Source organism: Penaeus monodon, chromosome 5 (assembly GCF_015228065.2).
Source record: "Penaeus monodon isolate SGIC_2016 chromosome 5, NSTDA_Pmon_1, whole genome shotgun sequence".
Taxonomy (NCBI): domain Eukaryota; kingdom Metazoa; phylum Arthropoda; class Malacostraca; order Decapoda; family Penaeidae; genus Penaeus; species Penaeus monodon.
This window is the reverse complement of record NC_051390.1, coordinates 10,284,185-10,304,184: the sequence shown is the minus strand read 5'-3', so window position 1 is coordinate 10,304,184 and position 20,000 is coordinate 10,284,185. Positions and strand designations below refer to the sequence as shown.

At 44.1% G+C, this 20,000-nt stretch overlaps 1 protein-coding gene across 3 annotated transcripts in view; it reads right to left on the bottom strand.

Annotated features, from left to right (window-relative positions):
• The window catches only part of LOC119572961 (protein Fe65 homolog), a 37,003-nt gene extending 21,026 nt beyond the window's left edge, over positions 1-15,977 (bottom strand). For 2 of the 3 annotated variants that reach the window (XM_037919920.1, XM_037919921.1), the window contains exon 1: positions 14,742-15,976. The gene's annotated coding sequence lies outside the window, so the exon portion shown is untranslated. Of the gene's footprint in view, positions 1-14,741 lie in introns of all 3 variants that reach the window. The other variant, XM_037919922.1, reaches the window with a different exon arrangement.
• Positions 15,978-20,000: the final 4,023 nt, after the last annotated feature.

Genomic DNA, 20,000 nt, shown 5'->3' with positions numbered 1-20,000 from the left:
GCAGGTTTCGTCGATTCGCCAACAGAAGCGAGAACAAAAGCAACACCGTCATTAGGTTAATCTCACGTTTCATATCTTATCAGTTCAATTATTCACTTATTATCGTCGCTATCTTTATCATCATTATTCGCAAGATCTCTTATTGAATTTTACTTTTTTTCGTTACATTGCTGATTTTTTTTTCTTTTTTTGTTCAGAGGAGACTATACTGCCCCAAAATCCCCCCCCCCCCCCCAAAAAAAAAAAAAAAAAAAAAAAAAAAACTAACAAAAAGAAGAAGAAGAAGAAGAAGAAGAAGAGGAAGAAGAAGAAGATAAGATAAGAAGAAATTATAAAAAGAGGGAGGCGTGTAAATGAAGGCCTGGCCATGCAGCGGTCGTAAAGCACAGCGGGAATGGGACGTCGGGAAGGCAGCTCGAACGCCGCGACCACGCCCACCTCTCGGCCATTGCGCTCGGCTCCCTCGGCTCAGGGCGGGAGACAAAGGGCGAGGGAAGGACGGCAGGAGGATAGGAGGAAAGGAAGAGGAGGAGAAGGGGAAGGAGGAGGAGGAGGGGGAGCATGGAGACGAGGCCACAAAGAAGGAACGGAAAGAGAGGAAAAGATTCAGTGAACAAACAGACGCATAAGATAATCGTTCACGGAAAAAAGAGAAGCAGAGAAAGAGAAGAATAAGACCCAGAAAAAATGGAAATCAGAAGAACCAACAATCACACTCGAAAGGAAGAAGGAGGAGGAGGAGGAGGAGAAGGAAGAGGGGGAAGAAGAGAAGGAGAAGGAAAAGGAGGAAGAGGAGGAAGAAGAGAACGAGGAGGTGGTGGAGAAGGACAAGGAGGAAAAGGAGGAAAAGGAAAAGGAGGAGGAGAAGAGAGGAGGAGGAGGAGGAGAAAGAGGAGGAGGAGGAGGAAGAGGCGCCGCGGCTCAAGCAAGGCGAGCGAGGAGGGGCCGACCCCCGCATTCCAGCTCTCACTGAACCACATATTTCGGCCCAATTTTCCGGCTGACCTTCGTCCCTTTGCAGTCATGGGGGGGGGGGGAGTTCACATGGGCGTCCCGGACCTAATTCCCCATCTTATCTTACTCGATTCTGATTATGGGGAGGAGGGGGAAGGGGGGAAGGGGGGAGGAGGGGTAGGGGAGTCACCGGGATTGTAAATACGCGCGATAACGTCCTTCTCTGTTTTCGTTTTATGGTTGTGTCTGTCTGTCTGTCTGTTTTTTCGTCTTTTATTTATTTTTTTTCTAAACTACTTTTTCTCCCTCTCCCTCTATCTTCCTCTGTCTCTGTCTGTCTGTCGGGCTGTTTCTTTCTTTCACTCTCCCTCTTTTTCTTTCTCTTTCTCCCTCTTCCACTCATTTTACCTCTCTCTCTCTCTTTCTTTCTCCCTCTTCCTCTCCCTCTTCTTCCCCTTCCCCCTCTTCCTCTCTTTCTCCCTCTCCTTCCCTTTCTTTCTCCCTCTTCTTCTAACTCTCCCTCACCCTCTCCCTCTCGTTCTCCTTCTCTTTCTCCCTCACCCTGTCCCTCTCCCTTTCTTTGTCTTAACCTTCCTCACATTTTTACGACGAAAACCAACACAGAATCGAGGAACAGCAGAATGTCTCAATATTGCAACATTATTTTTTCTTCTGCAACGGCAAATTAACTCTCTCTCTTTATCACCTCAGTCGCTACAGCGGCTTAATTAAACTGTCTTAAGTAACTTGGCGATTTTTTTTTTACTTATTTTCTCACCGCCGAGGAAATTTCCACTTGTAAAAAAAATATCTTGACAAGCATAAGAAGGTAATTTGCATTCAAACTCTATTAAAAACGTATGGATTGTGATAATTATACTGAAGATGATAACTATAATGGAGAATACTGAAGGTTATGAATAGGTAAGTGAAGATAATATGCTAATACAAGTAGCAGTAACTTTGGCGTTAATAACAGTAATAGCAAAAGTAACTGTTAATAACCTTTGTAAAGGTAATAATAATAAATTAATAATTATAAGAATATGAACAACAACAGCAAATCCAAAGAATAACAACAATAACAAATGAAAGAAATAATAATAATGATAACATTAATAATAACAATAATAATAACATAATAATATAATAATAACAATAATAATAACAATAATAATGGTGATAATAATAATAACAGTAGTAGTAGTAGTAGTAGTACTAGTAGTAGTAGTAGTGGTAATATAGTAGTAATAGTAATTATACAATAATAATAATATAACGAAAAGAAAAGCAATAGAAGAAATAACACTTATATGCTATATGTTAACAAAGCAAAAAACACGACGACGACGACTGCGTTAACAACAACCACCAAGGCAAAATAAAGAACAGTTAATGATCAACGCAACCCACAGCCCTCCCCCTCCTCTTCCACTCCCCCTTCTACCTCCTCCCTTTCCCCTTGCCACCTCCTCAATTTCCCCCTCCTCCTCCTCCAATTCTTCCTACCTTCTCTCCCTCCTCCTCCTTCTTTTCCTCCTCCTCCTACCCTTCCTCCTTTTCCTACCCTCTCTCCTTCCCCCTGCTCCTCCTCCTTCCCTTCCTCCTTCCCCCCTTCTCCTCCGCCTCCTCTTCCTGCCCTCTCTCCTTCCCCCTCCCCCATCCCCCCCCACAGGACCCGAAGCGGAGGACCCGAGATCCTGTTCCTCGAGAGCCGCAGGAGGCGAGACCTGCCTCGCCCGCCATTGATTTCTTGCCGAGGGAATCGCGAGGCTCCTTTGAGGATAACCGAGCCCCGCCTGCTGGCCAGCCGCCTCCTTCTTCTCCTCCTTCTCCTGCCTCTCACACATCCTTTTTTCCTCTCTTCTCCTCTTTCTTTTCCCCTGTTTGCCCCTCCTTTTCCGTTCTCTCTTTCTCCACCTTTTTCCGTCTCCTCCTTCTCCTCTTCCCTCATTTCCCCTCTTCCTTCTTTCTTTCTCCATCTCCACATTCTCTCCCCCTTCCCCCAATTTCCTCTCTCCTCCTTCTTCACTTATTCTCTTCTACTCTTCCTCCTCCTCTTTCCTCACCCACTTCCTCTCTATTTTTACACCTCCATCTCCTTCTTCTCATTCTCCTCCTTCTTCTTCTCATTCTCCTCCTTCTCCTTCTCCTTCTCTCTTCCCCTCCTCCTTCTCCTTCCCCTCCTCCTTCTCCTTCCCCTCCTCCTTCTCCTTCCCCTCCTCCTTCTCCTTCCCCTCCTCCTTCCCCTTCCCCTCCTCCTTCTCCTTCTCCTCCTACTCCTCCTTCCTGCCACCACCAACTCACACACCAGCTGTCGTGACCCGTGTCTTGGGTCGAAGGAGACGGGGTGGGGTGGGGTGAGGTGGGTAGGGGTGGGAGGGAGGGAGAGGAGGAGGGGCAGAACGAGGGTGAGAGCGGGAGAGAAGGAGAGAGGAGGGAGAGAAGGGAGAGAGATAGACAGATAGATAGATAGAGAGAGAGAGAGAAAGAGAGAGAGAGAAGCAGAAGGGACGAGAATGTAGATGATGAACAGGACTGGGTCGAGCGTCCAGGAAAGTGAAGAGGACCGGGAGGAACAGCGTGGAAAAGAGGAACACAAGAAGAAAAAAAATCTCGAAGACTGGTGGCGAAGGAAACTGTTTTTTTTCTTTTCTTTTCTTTTGCCACAATACTGTAATGTTATTATTACATTATTGCTATTATTTTATTTTATGCGATACCATTAAGAATAATAACCCCCTTTTTTTTAGCTCTTTATCTCTATGTGGCTTGCTGGCTTGCTGTCTGTGTCTGTCTGTCTGTGTGTCTCTTTCCTTCCCTCTATCTCAGTCTAACTGTCTGTATCTCTTTTGCTCACCTTTCTGTCTGTCTGTCTGCCTAGTATGTTTCTCTTTCTTATGTGTGTCTGTCTCTCACCCAACCCCCTTTCTCTGTCTCTCTTTTTCTCTTTTCCTCTCTCTCTCTCTCTCTGCGTCCTCTCTCTCTAATTCACTTTCTTTCTCTCTCTTTTTTTTCTTTCATTTTCTTTCTCTCCCTCTCATTCTCCCTGTCTCCCTGTCTCCCCATAACAACTCATAACCCCAGTTTACGGTTCCCAGTCTCCACCGGCATCGCGGCGGCGCCAGGCTGCCTCCGCCTGTCTCTGCTTGCATTTCAAGCGCTCTCTTTACTCTTGATGGAGTCGTACTATAATGGCCTCCGCTCATGCATGCGACGTGTCTGCTTACATCTGGGTATATACACAATCAAATTATATTCGCGTTATAAGAGGGATTATATGTATGTATGTGTATATATGTATATATGTGTGTGTGTGTATATATATATATATATATATATATATATATATATATATATATATATATAATCAGATGTTGTGTGTTATGTGCGTGTGGTGTGTGTGTGTGTGTGCTGTGTGATGGTGTGTTGTGTGTATATGATATGATAGTATGTATATGTATATATGTGTATGTGTAGTATGTGGTGTAAGGTGGTGGTATTGTGTGTGTATTGTGTGGGTGTGTGATGGGTGTGGGTGTGTGGTGTGGTGGGTGGGTGTGTGTGGTGTGTGTGTGTGTGGGTGTGTGTGTGGTGTGTAGATAGATAGACGAAGTGACTTGCATGATGCATACGCACACGCACACGCGGCGCCACACCACACCACACAACACACCCCACACCCCCCCACCACGCACCCGCACGCCAACGTGTATAATGTATATGTGTGTATACAACATAAAGACACGAAGAACCACACACACCACACAATACACACAATATTATATAATAATATTACAGTCACGACTGACATTAAGCTTTACTGCAACGATCGGCAAGATAATCAAGAATATAAGAAATGAAAGGCTTCGCACCAAATGGAATATCGAAAAGTAGAATAATAATGGTGAAATTGCAGAACTCGTGACCGGAACAGGAAATGAGAAAAAGGATAGAAACATTTTTGAGAAGTGTGGATGAAGACGGGGGAGGGGGGAGGGGGGCAGGCAGGGCGGAGGGGGAAGGAGGGGGGAAGGAGGAGGAGGGCAGCACAGAAGGGAGGAGGAGGAGCAGCAGGAGGAAAAGCAAGAGAGGAGGAGGAAGGGGAAGGGGAAGAGGAGGAAGGGGAAGGGGGAGAGGAACAGGAGGATGAGGATGAGGAGGCGGAAAAAGAGGAAGGGAGTAGGAGGGGGGAAGGAGGAGGAGGAGGAGGAGGAGGAGGAGGAGGAGGAGGAGGAGGAGGAATATTAGGAGGAATGGAAGAGGAAGAGGAGGAGAAAGACAAAAAAAAATAAGAGGGGGACCAGAACGAGGAGGAGGAGAAGCAGGAGGAGGTTGGGGGGGGGGGGGTAGAGGAAAGGAGAGGATAGGAGGAGGAAGAAGACCAAGAACAGGAGATAGAAAAAGCTGTGAGAAGAATCAGACTAACAAACAAGACAACAAAACAAAACAAAAAAAAAACATAAAAAATCGTACGGTTGAAAACAACGAAACGAAGAAAAGGGAGAGAGAGAAAAAAAAAATAAACACCCATGATTCATAATACAAGATTTAGTCACCACGGAATCCAGTCACACAGGTCAACATAACCTAATATCGAGACGTGATAGTGCAAGTGCGAGACGAGAACGAGACGAAAACCTCCTTTTGGAAAGAGTGAGAGCGCGAGGCTAAGTGTGAAGTGTGAGGGGCAAGGGCAAGGGGAGATGAAAGTGTGGATAGGGGAAGGGAGAGAGGGGTAGAGATGGATAGAGATGGGTAGAGAAAGGGTAAAAGAGAGGGAGGGATGGAGGGAGGAAGGCAAGAAGGAAGGAAGGAAGGAAGGAAAGAAGAGAGGAAAGAAGGAAGGAAGGGAGGAATGGTGTGTGTGTGTGTGAGAGAGAGAAAGAGAGAGAGAGAGAGAGAGAGAGAGAGAGGAGAAGAGAGGAGAGTAGAGGAGAGAAAAGGAAAGGAGAGGAGAAGAGAAGACAGAAGTAAAAAAAAAAGAAAACAGGAGAGGAGGGGAGAGGAGAGAGAAAACGAGAAAAGAGAAGAGAAATAGGATTAGGCCAAGGACAAGCACAAAACGAAAAGTCCACGAAATGCATTCAAAAGAACCACAAATGGCGCATCATCAAGCACCCCCTCCCCTTTTATTAATGCAATATCATCCGCGTCGAGAGCCCCGAAAATTAATCCTCTCTCCCCAAGACTCAACTTTTATCTGCCTCATCAATCAAGTCATCAGTCCGTCATGTCTATTAATCCAGCTTATCTACACTTTTGATTTTAGATTTCGTTTTGACTTTGCATGTTAGCTTCCGTTGGCAATTGCAGCCATCTACTAATAACATAAAAATGTAAACAAAACCACCTTAAAAGATCTGACAACTTGTATGTTGCAAAAGAAGAAAATTCGATATTTTCCCTTTTTTTCTATACTTTTCCCATGGATATCAATCCCTCCAAACCTCAAATTTATGTTAGTAAAAAAAAAAAAAAAAAAAAAAAAAAAAAAAAATAATAATAATAATAATCCTCGCTATAAACCACTTACAAGCGGACTATTATCCATGACCAACTAATATCCTAAAGCAACATCCTACCACACAGACAAAACGACATTTCTTCGTCAACCAACAAAGAAAATACAAATCCTTTAATTCCCCAATCAACTTGCATCAAATCAACCCTAAATCGAGAGAATGCAAAGGGTACCAAAATCGCGTCCTTTTTCCCCACGTCCGAGAGGGAAAGGGAAGATAAACAGGAAGGTCGAAAGAAAAGGGATATAAAAGATGGACCAATAAAGTGCAGATGGATGGATGAAACAGAAAACGGAATATGAGAAGAAAACGGGATGAGGCGATAATCATAGAAGATGGGAAACGTGCATTCTTTCATCTCTTTTAACAAGAACAATAAGAGAAATTAATGACACATGACCAAGAAGAGAAAGAAGAGAGAAAACGAAGAGACGAAGAAGAAAAAAATTTATCTAATATAAATAATATATAAGAAAAAAATAATATAATAGATAAAAACGGAAACGACAAGAAAAGCGAGAAACATGGAAAAAAACGACAAAAAATAACACCCACAAAACAACAACAGCAACACAGACCCATGCACAGACCGATCACCTATTCCCATAAAAGGGATATGATGGGAAACGTAATAACGGCTATACAATAAATAAAAGAATATCAAAGGAAAGCGGACAGATCTCGCTCATAAACCCCCAACGACCTAGAAGATTCCAGACAAGAGTCGCATGGAAGTCGTTCGCCCATGACGACCCCTGACCACCCTTCCCCCTCCTCCCTATCCCCCTTCCCCTCACACTATCCCCCCCCCAACTCCCATGGCATGTCTATGTGTGAATGACATCGCAATTTCTAATCTCTCTCTCTCTCTCTCTCTCTCTCTCTCTCTCTCTCTCTCTCTCATATCTACCCAACCATCCATGTGTCTACCTATCTATCTATTTATCTATCTACCGATTTATCTATCAATCTATTTACTTCGATGCTTTTCCTTGGCTTCTGTTAGTCAGAGAGAGAAAGAGAAAGAGAAAGAGAGAGAGAGAGAGAGAGAGAGAGAGGAGAGAGAGAGAGAGAAGAGAAAGAGAGAGAAGAGAAGAGAAGAGAAAGGAAGAGAAGAGAAAGAGAGAAAGAGAGAGAGAGCAGAGGAGACGCTCCAGTATATTCCATGTGTCAGCGTGACATCTTGAAAGGCATCCTTGGTCTGACATTCAGCCTTCGAGAAATTTCCAGAAGAAACTTTGGAGGCGAGGAAACCCATTTCGCAAACTGGGGATTCAACTCGAAAGAATTCGTGGAAAGTTGTGGAAAATGTTGATTTATTTCTTATTTATTATATTTTATATTATACATTATGTAGGTGTAATGGCATGTTGTTGATTGAATGGATATATTGAAAATTATGGTAGGTGATGATGAGATAGTCTAAAATGAATGGTGATAGTGATGATGGAAAATGATTGGTGATGGTGATGATGATGATGATGATGATGATGATGATGATGATGATGAAGACGAAGACGGTGTTGACGGTGGTGTTAAAAATATTATTCTAAAACTGACGAAAATATTGATTCTCCAAAGAAGTCACATACAAGAAAAAATAATTCTCATACATCTGCAGTTGACGCATTTCCAACGAATATACGCATGTTGCAACACCCCTACACGAAAAGAAAAATAGAGAATGAGAATAAAAATGAAATACTAATCCGAAGTAAATTATCAAATCCCCCCCCCCCCCTCCCCGGCAAGATTTCATCAAGCAGGCGCCAATTAAGCAAGTAAGCAGCATCCTTGATACACCTTGATATACCGCACGATATCTCCCCCCTCTCCCCCCCCCCCTCACAACACCTGTAATTATCACTCACTCCGGTTAATTAACGACCCCCGACGCGGCCAATTCATTATGGAGAGATGACCCCCCTTATTTTTTTATCTCTTTTTTTACCGATTAATGAGAGAGCCAGGAAGTGAGTGCGCTTGCCCTGTAAAACATTTCTGGCCATCTTCATCAACGGGTCGTGCTGCGTGGCTATGTGGGGACAAGGGAGCTCTAGTGTTTAATCTTTTATATATATATATATATATATATATATATATATATATATATATATATATATATATATATATATATATATGTACACACACACACACACACACACACAATTACACAAATACACACACACACAATAACACACACACACACACACACACACACACACACACACACACACACACACACACACACTACAACACAATATATATATATATATATATATATATATATATATATATATATATATAGAGAGAGAGAGAGAGAGAGAGAGAGAGAGAGAGAGAGAGAGAGAGAGAGAGAGACACACACACACGAGTTCATATTTTCTTAGAGACTCCTGTCTTTAAAAGTATTAATATACTTATCAACATCTATCTTCTCATTAAACTGCCACACTTAGCATTCTCACCAATAACACTATCATTACTATCTTTATTACGGCCCACTGCCCTCATGAGTACTACACATCCGCATACCTATAATTTAGTTAAATCTCCTCTTCACGTCTCAAGCTTAATTTCAAACTGCAAGCCGCTTTATTTTCGTAACCTAGTTTTCCACGTCGCCTGTCCCCGTTTCGTATCGTTTGCACTCTTGTGTTCCTTGCGTGGTTTGCTATCTGTGTCAGTCCAGGGCCCACACTTAATCCGAGAAGCTGATTCGCGAGGGTGTTGGTATTTTTTGTTTTTGTTGTTGTGGTGTTGTTGTTGTTGTTGTTGTTGTTGTTGTTGGTGGTGGTGGTGGTGGTGGTGTTGTTGTTGGTGGTGGTGATGGTAATGGCATCTAGGGGATATTGAAGAAATGATTGCACCAAGTAGGTAATGATCCTGGTGTTGACGATCATTATAATAATCTCTAGGGACACCCATAAGAACAACAACAATGACAACAACAACAACAAAATAAGGAGCACAAAAGCCTTCACTTTCAGAGCCAGATCTCGCGAACATGACCCGACTTAACCACACGCCCAGTTTTATCATCACGATACCACGCTCCAGGAATGCCATTCGAAGTACCAAAAGGGCACCCTGGTGTCCTTTCCCCTTTCCCCAACCCTCCTCCCCTTCTAACCCTTCTTCCCTCCTTCCTCTTTCCCACACCCTTTTTCCTTTCTTCTTTTCAATCTCTTCCCCTTTCCCCATCTCCTTTCCTACTCCCTTCCCCTTCTCTTTCCTCTTCCAATCCCCCTTTTTCCATAACCCTTCCTCCCCCTTCCCCCTCACCCCCATCTTCCCCATTACCTTCCTCCCCCTACCCCCCTTCTCCTTCCTTCCCATCCCTCTCCCTCTCTGTCTCAAAGGTCCAGTGTTCTTTTTTTTCCCCACATTGAGAAACACATCCTCGCTTACATGGCCCTCCTCGCACCTCCTCCTCCTTCCCTATGACCCCCGAGAGAGGACGGGGGTCACGCGAGCCCGTCGGGAGGATCCTGACCCCACTTACCCCACTCGTCCCCCTCTCGGCTAGCTCCTACGTCCTGAGTGTAAGGAGTTTACTGTACGAAAAAAAGGAAGTTTGGAATGAAAATAAAACATCGCGGATGGACTAAAAGGTTGCCTGCAGTGCCAAGTGGCTCACGCGGTCCCTGGGGAGTGAGAGGGAAACGCGAAGAGATGGGAGGGGGTCAAAGGAGGGGGTAGGAGGAGGGGGAGGGGCAGGAAAAGGGGAAGGTGGAGGAGGAAGGGAAGGACCCGGGGGAGGAAGAGGTGGAGGTAGAAGAGGGGGAGAAGAGGTGGGGATAGAAGAGGAGGAGGAGGAGGAGGAGGAGGAGGAGGAGGAGGAGGAGGAGGAGGAGGAGGAGGAGGAGGAACAGGAACAGGTGGGAAAGGGGGAAAGGAGAAAGGGAATAGCAGTATTGGTGGTGGTGGTGGTAGCAGCAGCAATAACAGAAATAGTAAATGAGGAGGAAGGGAAGGAGGGAAAGGAGGGGGGCAGGGGGATGCGTCGAAATGGCCAACTTTGTGAACTTTCGCCGCAACCCGAGAGCAGCCTAATACCCTTTGATTGGACATGACCAATTTCACCATCCTGTTGTTGGAATCGCAAGGGGAACGAGAGCGTCTTTCCTGCTCAATGGCCTTCCTCACTGGCCGGCCGATGGCTGGGCCTCACTTCCCTCGGCGCTCTCTCTCTCTCTGCGTCTGTCGCGTCTTCTTCTTCTCTCTTCTCCTCTCCTCTCTCATCTCTCTCTCTCTCTCTCTCTCTCTCTCTCTCTCTCTCTCTCTCTCTCAATTTCTCTCTCTCTCTCTCTCTTTCTCTCTCTCTCACTGTCTACCCTCTCTGTCTCTCTCTCCTTTCTCTGCCTCTGTGTGTGTCAGTCTATCTGTCTCTGTCTTCTCCTCTTTCTCTGTCTGTGTCTGTGTCTATGTGTCTCTGTCTCCCTCTCCCTCTCTTCATAAGCTTGCCCAGTTAATGCCCCCATTTTCACTTTTCATATCCCTCCAATTCATTACTCTTTCCATGTTTTTCCTCGTCTTCCTCTCTGCCCTTTACGATTACTATTTCTCCACTTTTTTATCCTTCATTACCTATTCTCCCCTCCCGTCTCTCCTTCCTCCATCCACATTGCTCCACTTACCTTCCACGCCTTATTTTCCCATCTCATTTCAGACTCGCAAGAAAAGACAAGAGTAAAATCCCAAGAAATCCAAAAGGAGGATATTCACAAACGAAAAAAAAAAAAAAAAAAAAAAAAATCGTCCCTCTGGTTCAGGGCCCAGACGTCGCAAACAGCATTTTGAATCTCCGAAAGAACCTCCATTTTATCTCCAAACGACTTGTCCAACTCGGGTCTACATCTTCCTTCAAGACGCCATCCCATTTAATCTAAATCTGCACTTAAGGAGCGCACGAGGTCCTTCGAAGACAGTGTTGAATTTCTTTTCGAGTTAAGGGGGCTTTTCCTCTCCTTCTGCCCCCCCCCTCCCCTTATCGCCCTTGCCCCCCCCCCCCGTTCCAAGGCCCTTTTACTACAGCTGTGCCACTTAAGAATGTTTCAAGCCATAAGTCTCCTTCCAGCTTCATTTTAAGGAAGGTTTGGATAACCCGATTTCCGTATGAATTTTGGGTTTTGAACGATACAGTACTTTATGACCTCTGGAAAACGACTTAAAGGGATTCTTTGGAGGCCTTATCCGAACCGTCGCTCTTCCATTCTCGTTCGTGCGTCCATAAAGACATTATTACGAGCGTTGTTACATTAAAAAGAGTGTTATAATGACCTATACAGGCGAATACTGGGAACACAAGCCTGAGAGTACAGCGATTCATAGATCCTACGTTTCGTAGGATCTAGCCACAAATACACTACACATTAGCGCACGTGCACCTCTCTCTCTCTCTCTCTCTCTCTCTCTCTCTCTCTCTCTCTCTCACACACACACACACACACATACACATATCTCTCCCCCCTTTCTCTCTGTCTCTGTCTCCCTCCCTTCCTCTCTCTCTCTCTCTCTCTCTTTTCCTCCCTCCCTCCCTCCCTCCTTCAGCGTCATCAAAATCACCCAAACGCTCAATGACGTCATCACACGGACCACATGCATCCACACCTCACCTTTAAATGTATCATCAATTTGCATATGTACCCGCACCTCGTCTCCTGTCAGGTGATCACACGTCATTCTTAAAGACACGTGTTCACTACAAAGTACAATTCCACTCAAAAACACGGCTAACGAATCCCATCAATATATTATTTCCAACACGCGACGAAGTCTCTTAAAATTGGACAACCGCCATGTCCATTACCTCCCTTAAGAACATATCGCAGACAATTACGCTGAATTTCTTTACAAAAAAAGTGGTAAAAAAAACAAAAAAAAAAAAGAACAAAAAAAAAGAAAAGAGAAGAAAAAATAGATCCAGTGACCTTCCAGACGATCTCCTCCTGAGACCACCCACGCTGACCTACTCCCTCTCACTCCTCCGCCCCCGCGCCGCCCTCGCCTCCGCACCCCCCTTCCTCCCCTCCCCCGCTGCCGGAGTACATCTCCTTCAAGCACTTCCACTGCTGCGTCCATCCCCTTCAATCGCCTCGCCTCCTCCTCGCTGCCCTCATCCCCTTCAATCACCCCGTGTCAAGGGCGTCACCTTCAAGGGAGGGGGGAGGGGGGAAGTGGGGAGGGAAGGCCAATAAAGGAAAGGGATGGAAGGGAAGGCTAAAGAGGGGAAGGCCTTGGGGAGGGGAGTAAGGGAGGAAAAGAGGGGAGGGGGAGGGAGGGAGAGGGGTAGGAGGGAGCTAGAGAGAGGGAGGAAGGGAGGGGGAAGGAAAGGGGGAGCGAGCGAGCCAGCGAGCGAGAGAGAGGAGAGAGAGAGAGAGAGAGAGAGAGAGAGAGAGAGAGAGAGAGAGAGAGAGAGAGAGAGAGAGAGACGAGAGAGAGGAGAGAGAGAGAGAGAGAGAGGAAGAGAGAGAGAGAGAGAGAGAGAGAAGAGAGAGAGGAGAGAGAGAGAGAGAGGAGAGAGAGAGAGAGAGAGAGAGAGAGAGAGAGAGAGAGAGAGAGAGAGAGAGAGAGAGAGAGAGAGAGAGAGAGAGAGAGAGAGAGAGAGAGAGAGAGAGAGAGAGAGAGAGAGAATGCACGCATCCCTAATTCACGTTCCTTCTATCTATAACATCCCTCCTCGGCTCCTTCGCTCCTATCTACTTATTCCTCTCCTATCTCTCTTTCTTCCTTTTATCTTGTATCTTCATCTCCTTCTCCTCCTCCTCAGTCTCTCATCACCGTTTCATCTTTAGTTGATCTCTTTTCTCTTTAGTCCTATCTTTTGTCGTTTGTTCTTCTCTTTGTCTCACTCTTTTATCCTCTCTCGTCCAATCATTTCCTTTTCCAACTTTTTACAAACCTTCTAGTCATTCCTCTTTTGCCCTTTCGTTCTAAATCCTATGCCCTTATTCCAATTCCCTTTACTTTTCTCTTCCATTCCCCCACTTTACCCTCCCCCTCCCCTCCCCCTCCCCCTTCACATTAACCTACTTCCCACAATAACAAGAAATATATATACATTCATAGAACCTTCTCGTATTGGACTCCCCAATCAACAATGATCATCGACAATCTCAAGAGCACTTCAAGAGCACTATCGGCGGCCTCTTGCAATCGGCTTCTCGCAATCCAACCGATCATTTGCACAGCATGATCAACAACGTAAACACGGGCCTTCTGTTGACTGCTACGCGATGCAAATGGCGATAGGGGGAAGGCAATATCATGCCTCGGTAAGAGAGTGTGTTGTTGGGGCTACTGTTATTAATTCCCTCGGCAATTTCGTCCTTATTTATACTGTGGTGCGGATGGCGTAATAGATAAGGGTAGGGGGGGGGGGGCGTCCGAAGATGGAAAAGAGAAACTGTGAGACTGAGAGAAGAGGGGGGAGAGAAGGATACTTATCATCTACCTATCATTGTATGTGTATACATATACACATATATAATTATTTGTACAAGTACATGTATATGAATATATATGTGCGTATATACATATATGTATGTGTATGTGAGTGTGTGTGTGTGTGTGTGTGTGTGGGGGTGTGTGTGTGTGTGTGTGTGTATGTGTGTGTGTGTGTGGTATACTTATGTTTATATATATATATATTATATATCTATATATATATATAACATATACATATACATATACACACACACACACACACACACACACACACACACACACACACACACACACACATACATATATATATATATATATATATATATATATATATATATATAAAATATATATATATATACATATACACATATATGTATATATATATATGTATGTATAATATCCCTATATATGGTAGTAAAACCCACAATTCACAAACTAGATTTAATTATATATATATATATTATATAAAATATATAATATATATATAAAACATATTATTATTTTATATATATATATATATATATATATATATATATATTATATATGTATATATATATATTATTAATGAGAGGAGAGAGAGAGAGAGAGGGAGAGAGAGAGAGAGAGAGAGAGAGAGAGAGAGAGAGAGAGAGAGAGAGAGAATGCTTGCAATCTAGCAGTCATGTACGTCCGTCCCGGAACACGCACAAGAACCCAAAATGGTGTCAGATATAACATTAAGAAAAAGGACAAAGAGAGATCACTCCTGCAGAAGTGCCCGAGAGGCTCCGTGTCACACCGGCCACGGCAGAGAGCAACCGCCATTGCACTTACGTTGTTGAAAAGCTCTCCTCCTCATGGCCGGCCGCCCATCGCCGGACACGCCCCCTTTTTCCCCTCTTCGCCCGCTCCGGAGTGTCGTGACGTCACGGGCGCCCGCCACCATGAGATACTGGAGCGTTGGTTTTAATCACTGACAGCCCGATAACATTTCCATCGGCGCTATCGGCACGCTCATCTTCCGGGCCGCGCACGACGGCAACCTTGTGCAAGTTCGTGCAATTTGCCGCAACGTGCGCCTTCACTCCGCGGGCGTCACGCTTGCGAACGCCGCCGCGGGACAAGGAATTCCTTTCGCGGCAATTCCCGAGAAGCGATGCGAAGTGGGCGGCGATTAACGTCCGTCAGACGGTCTCGCCGCACGCGATTCTCGGACAGAAATGGTGTCCCCCGAAGACTTTACATCGGGCCGGGTCGCTGTGCCATCCGCTACGAGTTACGACTCGGGGGCCTGCGGGAGTTACTCCTCCTTAGACTTCCCTCGAGGCTGCTGGGATCTGGTTCATTTCACATCAAGTTTAGTAGGAGAAGATGCGACCGTCCCTTTTTTCCCACAGAAGGATGCACTCCCCTTTTTATCAGAGAAGAAGAAAAATGGCGCCACCAAAAGGTCTTTCAAAGGTTCGATCCTCGAGGGCACGTCACACTCGGCTCCTTGAGGATGTCATCTGGAAAATCGATCTCCCCAAGGACAGGAGACGATGTCAGAGGAGGGTGTGTGTGTGGGGGGGGGGGGGGCGGCAAGTCACCACTCAGCCAAAGCAGTGTATCAAAAGCCTGAGCAAAAATCACTTCTTTTCTTTATTTACTTCCCGAAAGATATGACAGTCTCTTCATAACCTTTCTGGGTTCATACATATATCACAATCTTATAACATCATATAACTTTCACAAAAAGAAAGGCCACAAGTTATCACATGAAACAAGAAATCACTTTTTTAAACAACTAATTCGACGATCACCGAAAGCGCCACGAGACACACGAGCATAGCTTCCAAAAAAAAAAAAAGGTGTCAAAGATCCACACACTTTTGCCACGATAAAAATGGTAAAAAAAAATAAAGAAAAAAGTCCTCTAAGGTCAGTCACAGTGAAGGACACCCGGCGAGAGCGTGTGTGGCGACCCCCTCAGGCCAGTGCGTTAGGTCTAACACTGGTGGCAGCAATGGAGTAGCCTCAAGTTGGCGAACCTAAGCTTGTGTGGATCAATAAGGTGTGATGCGGTGGTGTGTGTGCTGGCGACGCTTGACGCTCCTCTTTTGTTTTGCGTCTGGACACTCGCGCTCGTTCGCTCTTTTTTTTTTTGTAACTGGGTGGGTGTTAATAGAGGAGGAAGGAGGAGTCATCGTAGGCTATAAATATATTAAACCTACAACATTCTTACAGAAACAATAAACAATAAAACTAACATATAACAAACGAAATTAGTTTTTAAAACAGTTTCTCTCTCTCTCTCTCTCTCTCTCTCTCTCTCTCTCTCTCTCTCTCTCTCTCTCTCTCTCTCTCTCTCTCTCTCTCTGGCTGGAAATCGATAGTCATTACTCAAGGCAGAAACCCCCAAGATCTGACCTGATATATTCCAACGTCAACGAATCGTGAGAGAAGAGCGAGACGGCCGGCGATAACCACATGACCATTTTACGACAAGTTGTAATTGCAACAGAGACAGATCCCGGCGAATGAGATGATGCGAAGAAACGGGGTCACTGCCAGAGAGAATCACGAAATAAGATTAAAAAGAAAGAAAACGGATAAAAAAGCACAGACGTCGGTCAAGAATATTCGCGAGGTCGACCATCGCCCGCCGTGAGTCTCTCAGCCTTCCACGGAAAGCGAGGGAGGCGAAGGAAGAAGACAATGAAGGAGAGGAGGGAAGGAGGGAGGAAGAAGGGAGGGAGGGAAGGAGGGAGGAATAAGGGAGGGAGAGAGAGGACAGGGGAGAGGGGAGAAGAGAGAGAGAGAGAGAGAGAGAGAGAGAGAGAGAGAGAGAGAGAGAGAGAGAGAGAGAGAGAGACAGAGAAGAGAGACAGAGAGAAGAGAGACAGAGAAGAGAGACAGAGAAGAGAGACAGAGAGAGAAGAGAGAGAGAGAGAGAAGAGAGAAGAGAGAAGAGATAGAAGAGAGAAGAGATAGAAGAGAGAAGAGATAGAAGAGAGAAGAGAGAGAAGAGATAGAAGAGAGAAGAAACTGAAGAGAGAAGAGATAGAAGGAGAGAGAGAGAGAAGAGAGAGAGAGAGAGAGAGAGAGAGAGAGAGAGAGAGAGAATTCACATAATCATCTTAATCCGGGAGGACGATCTGCCACCGTGACGTCATCGAAGCGTATCTCTTTATCTCTCTAGCTACGAAGGCAGGCGATACCTTCACCGTAATTAAGAAAAAAAGAAAAGAAAAAAACAATAAAAAAAAAAATACGAACGAAACATTGAACGCATCATAAAACACACTTAACGACACTGGGGGGGGGGGGGGTTGGCGTGACATTGCAAGATTTTCGTAATGATAACCATAATCGCCACCCCACCCCCCCTCTCCTACCCTCAACTTCCAGACCGGAAACTTTTAATTCGTCTCAAAGAAAGAAAGAAAGAAAAAAATCGGGTAAAGACAGGCTCGTCTCATCTCTGAAGAATCATCATTATCATCATTATTGCGGCTAATAACTATTGTTATTATCATTATCATCATCATTGTCATGACTATCATTGTTATTATCATCATGATTGTTCTTGACATTTTTGTTGCTGTTGTGTTATCATTATCATTATCATCAACAATATTACAATTTACTACTATTATCATTATCCTAATAATTATTGTCATTTTTATATATTTTATATATATATATTATATATATATATAATATATATATATATATATATATATATACTATATATATATACAAATTTTATATATATAACATATATATATATAATACATTTACATATACATTACATATATATATATATATATATATATATATATATATATATATTATATATATATATATATTTTATAAAAGAAGAGAGAGAGAAGAGAGAGGAGAGAGAGAGAGAGAGAAGGAGAGAGAGAGAGAGAGAGAGAGAGAGAGAAGGGGGAGAGAGAGAGGGGAGAGGAAGTGATAGAGAGTATGAATATATATTTTATATATATATATATATATATATATATATATATATATATATATATATATATATAGACAGATAGATAGATAAACAGATAGACAGGCAGTTAGATAGATAGACAGATATATATAGAGAGAGGAGAGAGAATATGAAAAAAATCAAAACAACGAAGATCCCCCTGAAGAAAATAGGAAACAAAAGACCTTTAAAAACAATAACAAAGGAAAATAAAATTATGCAAAAACACACACAAACAAACAAAATAACTAACCCGTAATCAATACAAATAAATGATAATTAAAGTAAAAAAAAAAAAATCAAGCATACCTTATTACGAATCTAACGCCCTTAGGTTTTAGAAGCGATTAATGAGACTTCAGAGTTAAAAATAATAATAAAAATATAAATAAAATGATAAATAAATAAAATAATAAATAAAATAAAACAAAATAATAATAATAATAAATAAACAAATAAATAAAATAAAATAATAATGATAATAACACACCGAAGGAACCGTTTAAAAAAGCAATTAAGTGGCCACCTCCAAGTTGTCCAACGCGATTTCGTCCTCCATAAACGCACCACTTCCGACCTTGGATGAGTGGAGGTGGAGGAAAGGGGGGGGGAGGAGGAGGAGGAGGAGGGGGAGGAGGAGGAGGAGGAGGAGGAGGAGGAGGAGGAGGAGGAGGAGAAGGAGAGGAGGAGGAGGAAGAAGGAGAGAGGGGAACAAGAGAAGAACGAACGAAAATATGGATAAGAAAGAAGATGGGGGAGAGAAAAAAAGGAGGAAGAGAGTCATAGAGAATGAAGGAGGAAAGAAGAGCAAATGAGACGAGACTGGAGCGTGTGATAGAAGCAAAAGAGCAGGGAAGAGAAAACAAAGAGAGAGAAAGAGAGAAGAGAGAGAAGGAGGAAAGAAGAGCAAATGAGATGATGAGAGAGAGAGAGAGAGAGAGAGAGAGAGAGAGCGAGAGAGAGAGAGAGATAAAAGAAAGAAAGGCTTCAAAAACCTCGCCAACAGATCAAGCAACCAAGCAAGAAAAAAAAATCTATACAACGACGCACCCCCCCAAAAAAATCCAAAGTTCGTGGGTCCGCGAAATTGAAGCCTCCACCAAGTTCGTGAGTCTCGGGAAGCTCCAAGCATGAGGACGCGGCTGAAACTGACGTCGAGAGCCACTGTTTCAGGAGACACGGACGGACGCTCCAAGGACACTGGCGTCGGGCTGTCGTTTCGTTCGCCTGTTTTATCGAACTAAATGCGGGTCTTATAGCTATGTTTTTTTTCCTATCGTAATTGGTATATGTACTGCAAATACACAATGTTCATGTGTGTTTGTGTTGTGTGTGTGTGTGTGTGTGTGTGTGTGTGACTGTGTGTGTGACTTTGTGTGTGTGTGACTGTGTGTGTGTGACTGTGTGTGTGTGTGTGTGTGTGTGTGTGTGTGTGTCTGTGTGTGCGTGTGCTTGCGTGCGTGCGTGTGCGTGCACGCATTATCATCCTTTTTTTTCTCTTTGCTGACTTGCTGTATCGCCGCTTGGTGCAACTCTCTAATGAGCCTCATAACGATTCCGCAACGCTAGTAATTATGTGGAATTCATCCATCAGTGACGTCAGCCTCGCTAAGAAAAGTCTGCGACCTCGTTGCAATCATAATCATCCCCTGCTCCACAAAATATAGATTCGTGTATATTACGTTAAAAACAGCACATAGTCAATATTTACATTTACAGTCAACAATAAACAGTTGAATATACAGTAGATAATCAACTATTGCATTTATAGCAAACGGCCAACATTTACATTTAGATGATCAGCCGTTACATTTACAGTAAACCTCCAACAACGACACAACATGGCACTTGTAACGTACAGGCACACCACCGATCATATGCCTTCGGTCGCTCATTACAAAGCTCGCGGTTCATTGAAACCACTGTCACGGATCTCTCTAACCTTGCGGGCCGTTAGCAGTCCCCATTCCGGTGACCTGACACTCCCGGACTCCTGACCCTCCCCCCCATGCCCCTAAATCCCTGAATCCCTGAACTAGCGGACCCCTGGACCCCAATCTGGTCAGACGCTGGCGAAGGCGGTCACGACGCTGGCAGCCCTGACCTCACTC